Source organism: Oryzias latipes, chromosome 2 (genome assembly GCF_053564925.1).
Source record: "Oryzias latipes strain Hd-rR chromosome 2, Olatipes_Hd-rR_3.1".
In the NCBI taxonomy this organism is placed as follows: Eukaryota; Metazoa; Chordata; class Actinopteri; order Beloniformes; family Adrianichthyidae; genus Oryzias; species Oryzias latipes.
This window is the reverse complement of record NC_136238.1, coordinates 28,586,928-28,598,070: the sequence shown is the minus strand read 5'-3', so window position 1 is coordinate 28,598,070 and position 11,143 is coordinate 28,586,928.

Sequence of the window (11,143 nt, the reverse complement as noted above, 5' to 3'; positions counted from 1 at the left end):
CGACCTCTAAAAACAAGCTAACGCTGCTAGCACCTCGTGCTGTTCTTCTTCTATGTTTGACCAACAGCGTCATGGCGCTTTAGCGCCACCAGCTGGTCTGGAGTGTTGTCTGTCGCTCATATTATGATGTCGATGGCGGGGGGAAAGAAATTAAGATAAATACATAATAATAATGATAATAACAACAACAATATAATAAAACGTCAGAGCCAAAGAAAGTGGTCTGAGAAGAAGCAGATCTGAAGCTCTGCAGCTGACGGTGCAGCTTCAGGACTCATGAGGAGGACCACACTGCAGCGCCTCCTGCTGAAGCATCAGAGAGTCTGCAGACAGAAGATCCTTCCAACAGCAAAGAGGTCTGCAGGAGCTCTTTCCACCACCAGCAACAACCTGAACCAAGCAGGACCTACAAGAAGTTCAGCCACTAAACTTCCACAACTCAGATGCTCTGAGCTCCGTCTGAGTCTGCAGAGATGCTGAGCTCCTCAGCTGCTGCAGCTCCCACAGTCACATGAAGGTCTGCAGCTGCAGCAGGAAGTCCAGATGTTTGCAGCTGCTGCAGCTCCCACAGTCACATGAAGGTCTGCAGTTTCAGCAGGAAGTCCAGATGTTTGCAGCTGCTGCAGCTCCCACAGTCACATGAAGGTCTGCAGCTGCAGCAGTCTGGTGCTGTTTTCCAGTCAGTGTTCTTCATAGATTCTAAAATAGATTTATTTCTTTTAAGCTTTTTTTTCCTGAAAGTTGAAAAGTTACAACATTTTCTGCCAGAATTGATCCAAATTGTTTTGATTTGGTTGTTTTCTCTTTTCTGCATTTGACCAAACCCAAAGTGGGAGGAGTCATCTTTCTGCAGTTCCTCTGAATCATGGACAGAAGTTGTAGATGTTCCACTAGAACAGTGTTTTCTTCTTCTGTGGATGTTCTAGTGTTCTGAGCACATTGGTAAAGTCTGCTGCATTTTCTATCAGCTTCCATTTTCAGCATTTGGATCCTCAAAGTTCAGGAAGAAACCGGAATCCAAACTGCTTCCAGTTTCCATGTTTGGGATCTTGTGGACCTGTTGAAGGACACAGATTCTTTCCACATCATGAAGCTGTTTTTCTGAACCCAAACGGCCCACAGTTCTATGCTGATGATGCTCTTCTTCACCAACAGCCTCTCAGATCACAGATGCTGCAGTTTGCTTGGTTTGCTGGAAAGCAGCAGCGCTGCCACGCCCACCTGAAAGAGCCTCAGAGCTTCTCCAGCTGATGTCTTCAACACTGGGACTCCATCCCTTCTTCCATTCATCTTTCTGTCCGTTTGCTTTGAGGCCCAGATCCTCACCTGCTGCTGGCTTTGGTTCAGCAGCTGCTGACTGGAACGCTGAAGCTCAGAGCGTCCGGCGCTTTGATCTTCTGCACATTCAAGTGTGGAACAGATGCAGAGAAAAGCTCCAAAGTTCTCAGAGGAGCATTGATTCAGCAGATCTTTAGTTTCTGGAGACGACTTCAATGGAAGAATGAAAACCACATGGATTCAAACTGAAACTCTGTCAGAGTCAATAAAGTTTTTTCAAAGATGAAGTTCTTGAAGGACAAAGCTCTCCTTCACTGTCAACACACACAGATGATCAGAACAGTTCCACATGTGTCTGCATGTTCTGGGAAGTTCTCCGGTTCCTGGGTTCCTCTGATCACGGGTCCAGCAGTGTGTTTCAGGAACACGGATGATCCAGAACATGGGATCAGACTGAAGTCAGCAGCTTTCAGCTCCTTTTGGGCTTCAAGCCCAGAGAGAAGACAGAAATGTGAGGAAGGCAGAGAACATGAAGGGTTCCTGACAGGAAAGAGAAGTTGGAGCCAGAAAGACTAGAACCGGATCAGGACCAACTCTGGACAGTCCTTTTAGTGGTGGAGCACAGACAGAAGCAGCATCATGTTTGTCACAGAGACGTGAGCTTTGAGGAGCCACTCTGCAGCTTGACCCTCTCAGATGTCAGCAGCTGTTTGTGTCCTCAGATCCAGTCAGACACCAACATGTTCCTCAGAGAACAGCATGTCAGCACACACTGCACACGCTTGGATCCATGCAGACGTGTTGGAAGCCAGAGCTTCAGGCCGGCCTTCAGTGGATCTGTCCGTTCATGCTGAATGGGAGCAGAAGAACGTCTGTTTCAGCTCTGCTGCTTCAGCTCCACTCAAACTGCTGGGAACTCCAAACTCTCTCAGAGGAGAAAAACAGCAGAAAGCTTTCTGCAGCTGCTCTCACAGTGGATCTTCCTCTGTCTTCTTCAGCAGCAGATGATGAAGAGTCACTTTCTTCAGGTTCCTCTCAGTCCTGACCTTCATTCCTGATGGACCAAAGCAGACTGACAGCAGCTCTTTAGCTCCACAAAGAAAACTCTGCAGTTTCCCAAAAACCTTCGGAAGCAGAAAAACCAGGAGACTTCCTGTCTGTCTGTCTGTCTGTCAGTGTTGGAGTCTTCCTCCATCTTCAAATGATGAAGGTTTCTGCTTTGGAACATTCCAGAAAGCCTTTTGAAAGCCTCCTGATGATGCTGGAGGACAGGGAGGAGCGCAGGAGGATGCAGGAGCTCCCAGAGGAGGAGAGGCAGGAGGAGCAGAGGGAGCGGCTGCTGGAGCAGAAGCAGCTGCAGACGCACTTTTGGCTCTGGGCTTCAAACTTTGATCAGGAGGAAGAGGAGGAGCTAAAGAGGAGCAGGAATGCTGGGAGTGGGACTGGAATTCAGACTGAATCCAACATTTAGGGACAAAAATGGCGTCTTCCAGAAATAAATCAGAATCAGAGTCTTTATTGTCATTGTAGATGGAGATACAATGAAATTGCAGCAGCCTTGAAGTGATGAAGTTAAAATTAATAAAATAGAATAACTGTATTTACATCTCTAACAAAAAATGAACAATATGTACAGAAACTGTTAAATATTAAATATGTCTGGACAAAATAGAATGGAATGAGTGGAGTTGCTGTGAGCGCAGCATAGTAGAGATTGTGTTATTGCACAGAAGTCAAGATATTGCACACATGTGTAGTCAGAGATTTAGCATTTGTAAATAGTCAGAGTGGGTGTAGTTGGTGGAAGTGTGTGTATTCCGTTTGGTAATTTCCTGTGGAAAAAAGCTGTTCCTTAGTCTGTTTGTCCTGGTTCTGATGGACCTGTACCTCCTTCCAGAGGGCAGCAGTTCAAACAGAGAGAAAGCAGGATGGGTGGAGTCAGTGATGATGTCAGTCACTCTGCTGAGGCAGCATGATTGGTGGATGTCCTTCAGTGAGGGGAGGGGGCAGCCCATGATCCTCTTCTGTCTTTACCACTCTCTGGAGGCTCTGCTGTTCTGCTTCAGTGCAGTGGGAGAACCACACTGTGATGCAGGAGGACAGGATGCTCTCAATGGTTGAGCGGTAGAACGTTACCAGCAGCTCCTGGTTCACATTGTTCTTCCTGAGTCTTCTCAGGAAGTGCAGGTGCTGCTGAGCCTTCCTGATGGTGTTGTTAGACCCTGTGAGGTCAGCAGAGATGGTGGTGCCCAGGAGGGTGAAGCTGTGGACCCTCTCCACACAGTTTCCATCGATGTAGAGTGGGGGTGGATCTGCTCTGTTCTTCCTGAAGTCCAGGATGATCTCCTTGGTCTTGGTGGTGTTCAGGATGAGGTTGTTAGCCTGACACCACCTGGACAGTTTCAGGACTTTGTCTCTGTAGGCCGTCTCGTCGTCTCCAGAGATCAGCCCCACCACAGTAGTGTCGTCTGCAAACTTCACTATGGTGTTGCTGGTGTGGGCTGGTCTGCAGTCTGCTGTGTACAGCATGTCCGTCACTGAGGAGTGACGTCACTGAACACCGTCACTGCCTGGACCTCTGTCTGAGTCCTAGTGCCCTAAAAGTTACAGCTCCTGGTTCCACAAGAAAAACGTCCATTCTAGAGGCCACTCTGACGTCATCATCATCAAAGACAGCGTTACCTAGCAACCATAGCAAGGCCATAGCAGCTATAGAGGGAAACACAACAAACCATCAACGGCGGTTAAAGCAGTCAGACGTTTGTTCTGCAGCTCAGCAAAAATCTCTGCTTTAGGTTTTGGGGAGAAAAACAAAGGAAAACACACGGAGAAGGATTCAGCAAAGGAAATCCCAAGTTCTATTGGTAAGTCAGCGTCCTGGAAACATGCTTTGTTGGTTCTGAAGTGGCATGAATGCAGACTTAGATTGGTTTGTTTCCTTGGATTCTTCAGATTGATTCAAGCTGTAAATGTTGTCAGCATAAAGCAAGTTTGGACTAAACTAAAGCAGAAAGTGGCTTTGAAGATGGTCAGGAGAAATGAGGGCTTTTTTCAGGAATTCTTGGAAGAGGAGGACTTCTCCAAACAACCAGAATCTAGGAGGAGGTTTTTTCAGCATTGAGATCAGGATTTAGCATGAGCTTCAATCCCATTTTTGTTCAATCCAAATGTTTACCGTCATATTCAGGAGTTCAACTCTGAAAGCCACCATGACATCATAGACATTAAAGACCCTGTTACCTAGCAACCAAACACAACAAACTGGAGACTATTCAAACTGGACATTTTGGGGCAACAATTCTTTTCTAACTCAAGTTTTTATGAAAAATCCAAATGATGGAAACAGATTGTGTAAAGGAAATGAGGATCTATTGGTGAGTCACAGTCCTGGAAACATGAGTTGTGCTCTGATGAAGACGCCTGATCCAAATGTGGATTTTTGAAATGTTCTTCATGAGATTCAAACTGATTGAAGCTTTGAATTAAAGGTGTCAACACATTTCTGCATTGGATTCATTCTGTTTCAGTGTCTAAGGTTGGTTTTTTGGCAGAAACCAAGTTTTTGTTGAACAGTAGCGTTTGAAAAAGCAGAAAGTGGCTTTGAAGATGGTCAGGAGAACTTCTTTGAAGAGGAGGACTTCTCCAAACAACCACAACCTTAGAGGAAGTTTTCTGAGCATTCATAGAATGCTTTTACAATGACTCATCATTTTCCACTAGAAGCTAATGAATTTCTCTAAACATTTACATTGACCATTATCACACATTTGATTGCATTTTCTCAGAAAAACAAGCACAACTTCCCGTTTGTTTGTGTGTGAAATGATTCCAAAAAGCCATGTGTCATCCTGGAGGGACTGGTTTCTCATCAATGCAGACCACCAAGTTTCTCTGCTTTCTGACTATTTGGTGGCTGGTAGGCCTTTTGGGATTTTTGTCAGGGAAAGAAGTGAACCTGGGCTCCAAATATTGGAAGACACTGATCTAAAAGTACTAGGACATCTGGAGAAAGCTCTAGTTCTCCTCCAACTCAGTCCAAAGCACTGAAGATAGATGGAGTTGGATCTGGGAGAGGACTGAGCTCATTCAGATGAAGAAAGAACAAGTCAACAGATGAAGAAGATTTCAGGAAGTTTCCCATTCAACAAGTTCAAGTTTCCAGAGAGCTAGTTTAGCATCCGTGTTCTGGACCAAACCACTGTCCCTCTGAAGGTCCAGACACAGAGAGGCCCAGAGTGACCCCCATTTCTCCTTTTTGCTCTCTCCAGTGGCTGACTCCGCCCCTTAGGACGTCCCCCTGTGTGGATCAGTGGTCAGTGGGTTGGAACCTGCTGCAAATGCAGGCTCTGGTTCTAACTGCTGGATCAGAAGTGGAATGGGAGCTGTAGTGGTGTGTCTGCAGCTGGATGTGGAACACATGAGGGAGGGGTCAAAGGTCAATCTTTCTTCCAATCAAATGTTGTCAGTCTATTCTCCAACAATGCTCCAACATCTTCAAAGGTTTTTGGTCCCAAATCCAGAGTGTAGCTGGTAGGACGTGATCATTTCAGCCTCAGATTTGGGACCAGTACACCTCTAACTCCATCACCCTGAACTATGGCTTAGATATTTTTACTTAAATCAAGACATCTTGTTAAGTAAAATTTACTAGCTGCACTGGCAGATAATTTGACTTATTTCTAGTCAATTTCTACTAAAAACAAGTACTTTCTTCTAGAATTAAGATGGTGATTTTTTGCAGTGTTGGCTCTGTGACCAGAACGCATTATGAGGACAGTTCAACCTTCCAAGGGTGGTTGGTGTGAATCCTCATGAGAGAGGTGTTGTTCAAGATGTCTACGTGAAGGTCTCCCCAAGTTTTGGTGCTTTCAGTGTGGTGAGGTCTCCAAAGCCCGTTTCTGTTGCTCGAGGTTCTGAGTCATCCAAGAGCTGCCAGGGCACCATCCTGAATCGAGACGTCTGACGCCTCGTCGTCCTCTTGGCGGTGGAGGATCAAGTCCAGGAAGATCAGCTCGCCTGAGGAGGTACGATCTTTCAGGGCAGTGCCACAAGATGAAGTGGGCGGTGTCAAGCTCATCAGCAGAGGTGTGGTTGTCTCGCTGTGTCTTGGAGTGTACAGGGAAACTTCAGCGCCCCGGTTACAGTTGAACTCAATTGAGACAATCAGCGCTTAAACTGGGGACAGTTTAAAAAGCCCTTCGCCACCTCACAATTTGTAACACTCAGCATTAAATGAGAGTACTTACAAAACAATTAATCAGGGATCCCTTACTTTCTTAGTCGTATGTACTCGTTTCGTTTTCTCTATTTACTAAGGGTGAAAGAAAGAAATCGATTTTGCACTATATTGCGATAGTTCATTGTACGATACTTGTATCATTTCAAAATGGTGTCAGGGCGATATTTATTTAATTATTTCTGAGCGTCCTTCAGCGTCTGACTCTTGTTTTCCACTTCAACCTCCAACCGCTAGTTGGTAGCAGAGAACACAGAGACTCTTTGAGTAACACCACACCACACAAAAAAACAGGACAACCTCAGCTAGAGGCAGCTTGTTTTGTTGATATGAGATATGTACTTAGTTTTTACTTGGGATGGATACCAAACAGAAACTCTGAGCCATGTTGCTGTTGTGGTGCTTTTTAGCAGACTCAGATATAGGGGTGTGACGGTAACTGTAAGAGTGCGATGAATATCACTACATGTTTTGTTTGGGAACTATTTTGAGCAGCACAACAATAAAGGCGGAGCCTACTGCCCCGTGTTCTTCATGGTTGTCAGGCAAAGTGTCTGCAGTCTGTTTATTACTGGGCAATACCGATGCAAATGATTACGGTGGCCCAGAAGGGTCAGAACACAACACATTAACTCACAACACCAGACATTAACTCACAACACAACACTTTAACTCACAACGGAAGTAAAGCTGCAATGGAAGTGCTTTTATTCTGAAATTTCCACTGGGCTGAGCGGCTAACTGCCTTATAGAAAGTAACGTGACTGTCAGGAACTGGTGGTGGAGGACCCAAAATGCAGGAGACCAAGCTTGGTGACAGGAAATAAAACATTTATAAACAAAGTGAAACATGACAAAACTATGGGGAGAAACAAACCGGTAACAAAACCGAGCAGATGACCTGACCAGGATGAACAGAAACCAAGACACTTAGGCCGCATTTACACTGTAGGTCTTGATGCCCAAATCCGATTTTCTGACTATATCCGATTTTTTTGACGACCCGCTCACATCTTTTAAAAGTGACCCATATCAGATTTTTGCATTTACACTATAGAATGCTGAAGTTATCAAACGTAGATGTTCTGAGGACTACGTCGCAGCATTTCCGCCTTCCGCGGACCTCCTTCGCACTTTTGTGTGACTGCGGTTGTCATGGAGGCAACACAACGACGGAAGGAGGCGTTGCTTTGGGCGCTCCTGAGGGGATGCGGGCTGCTCGGCCGGCTTATGTGCTCCTTCTGAGTTTTGAATGAGGAAGTGTTTGCAGACGTTGTGCTGTCCAAACAGTTTTATCCAAGTGTTGAACCTTTCCTGCGCGATGACTTCTCTTTTTCCGACCATGGTCAGAAACGCACGGGAGATTTTCTCCAGGGGCCGAAGGCGGATTCTCCTTCGGGGTTCACTTACCCGTTCGAAACCCTCAGCCTCCAGAGCAAGTTACGAAACACTCCAAAACAGTTCTTTTGGGGAAACACCTTTTTATTACAGTTCTCTGACACTCTCCCGCTCCGCGCTCACACCCCCTCTCCTCTCCTTACACCAGTGCTTCTCAAATAGTGGGGCGCACCCCCAAAGCGATGCCAGGTGGGGCGCACGGTGGTGGTGGTTTTATCCACAGGTAATACGGGCAGTTGTCCGGTGCGCAAATTTAACGTGGGGCGGAGGTGACAGCGGTGCTTGGAAAAAAATCTGGTCCACTATTCGGTTCCTATTATTTGTTCTATCAGAGTTTGTAACAGCCTGAAACCTTTGAATCCCGTCCCTGCAGCTGCTCCTGTCTGTGTCACACGCAGCTGCGTGGGTGAGAAAGAAAGGGGAGGGGGGGTGTGGGCTCTGTCTGCCAGGTGGAACGGGGCATGCGGAGGAGAGCTGCCTGTTGCGCAACACCAGGATCATCGCTGCCTTTAGATTCTTCAGCTCATGCTAATAATGTCATTCTTTATGAACTATTGTAGACATTTTAATGACGTCTTTATTTTCCATAAATATTTTCTTTGTCTGCCTGTGGTTTAGTTGGTGTCACACAGACAGAAAGACAGCAGGTAATGCAGGAAAACAATCCATCATTTAGAAAAAAACATTAGCACTATGTTTTTATCTATTTCTTCAGACTAAAACGTAAAATATATTGGTGCTGTTTATGTTTCAAATCAATTTACATTCAGTATTATTTATTGATTTAATTATTTTTATCTGCCTCAAATGGTTCAGTTGGTCAAAATGTTTCTAGTTTAAATACAGACAGATTTTTTTTTTATTTCAGGCACTTTAAAGTTAATATTTGTCTAGAGTGGATTTACATTGCTTATTTCTTTTGTTAATGTGAAAAGATACAATTTTAGGTATACTTACACAATTTTTATAGATACTTACCTAATATATTGTCACCGCGCGGGTTTGTGCGCGCGAAACATTTTCTTTTTCTAAGGGGGGGCCAGGCAAAAAATAATTGAGAAGCACTGCCTTACACACAGACACACAGCACGTGCGGTCCCCATCATACAAGCCCACACTCTGCAACACAAGCAAAGAAATAAACGGCTTCTAGCCTGTTCCATAGCAATGGTGTCCCGCTTCATTTTTTACCGTTTGCGTCCCGACCGGGACCGGACATAACAGCGGTCTGAAGCCTGAGGCTGAAAGGTAACACGCTGAGAGCAAAATCAGCGCACAAAAGCACCTAAATAACTCAGTTGGTGGTGTCCTGAGTTGACGTCACTGACGTACGACTCGCATTTACTGGGGAATATCCGATTTGTCTGCTTACATGGCATACGCAAATGCACGTATCCGATTCGTTTCTGATTTATTTCCACTTATGAATTAGGCCTGTATCCGATCTGAGGAAAACGGAATCCATGCGCTTTTGTCCTGCTTACACGTTCACCAGTCTTATCCGATCTGTACCAAATGAGAGGAAAAAATGGGAATTGGGTCACTTGAACCATGCAGTGTAAAGGCGGCCTTAAATAGGCTGAGGGTAGTTAACTCAACTGAAGACAGCTGTGGATCATGAACCTGAAAGTGGAGTGACTGACAAAAAGAAAACCAAAAACATGACCAACAACAAAGCCACTGAATCCTTACAGTACCCTTCCCCAGAAGGGCAGATCCCAGATGCCCAAACAAACCCAGTGAAGGGGACCAGGGAGGTATTCCAGGAAGCATGTTTAAACTAGCCTGACTTTAAGCCTGAACTCTGGCTGAAATCCGCCTGAACTTGCTTACTCTGGGTATGTCGGTTCCAAAAGACCGGATATGAGTTAGCGTAATTACACACGACTTGGTAACCCTGGGTTAATGCACGTGCACAGCAGGTACATAAAGACATTCTCAATGGATCGCCGATTTCCGGAGTCACCATGGAAACGTGTGGTGGAAAAAGGGAGCGCTACACTTCAGTGAGAGGGAGTCTGAGATTAATGATGGCATATGAAGATTATACGTCCATCAAAACAGTAATACGGCTGTATCAGCAAAAGAAAGAGTTTCTGCTTGTAGTAGAAGAACAGAAAAAGTAAACGCATGAGTTTCTGATCTTATTTCCATTTTACTTGTGACGCATATATATATATATATATATATATATATATATATATATATATAAAACTTATGACATTTTCCCAACTTAAATGAATTACTTCTTTTGCTAACAAGTAATTGAGTTAAATTTATTTCACCTAATTTCTTACGCCTATAAAACTCAATAATTGTTTAGACAACTCAAATTTACATATTTATTTAACTAAATGTCACATTACTCCAACTCTCTGAACTCTTATATGTCTAAGTTTGAGCCGGCAGATATAATTCAATTCAATTCAATTTTATTTGTATAGACCAAAATCACAACAACAGTCGTCTCGATGGGCTTCGAAGTAAAACATGAACTCAAAAAGATCACAAATACAAAGAGTTCAATAGGAAAATAGTAAAATGAACTAACAAACTGACTAAGCTATACTGGCATCCCTGCCCTTAGACCCCCCTTCGCGGTAAGGAAAAACTCCTAAAAAAATAATATTTTTATAACAATAAAAAGAACGAAATAATATTTTCACTCATTTATATTCAACTCATTTAATATATTCACTCATTCCCTTCATGTTCTTAATCTAATTCAGCTGTAGGGGTGCTATATAAACTCATCATCCTCTCACTCATGGTGCAGAGACTTAAGCAAAGTAGGACAAAATTAAACGGTAAAACACAGTAAAACAGCTAACCTACTGAACACATTTGGTCAAAAATCCACACTTAAACCCAAATCCGTCCAGACAGGCAAAGGGAATGGTATCCCACTGTTGCTTTGGTGCTGCTGTTAGAGCGGTACCGCAGCAGCACCAAAGTTACACCTACTGAATTGAAATAATTTGAATGAAAGTAAAATAACTGTCTGAAAACAAAGTGTTATTTTTAAGCTGACTTAACTAAAAAAAATATTTATCTTAACTGAAGCAAATAACTAAGTTAGATCAAAGTAAAAAAGTTTATTTTTCCAACATCCATACGTGGTCTTATCACACTCTCAGGGTGGAAAAAAGTATTATCTGATCTTCTTCATCCACTAAATCATCTTCAAATGGACACGCCATCCTGGTTCACCTCTCTGAAAACAAACTAACC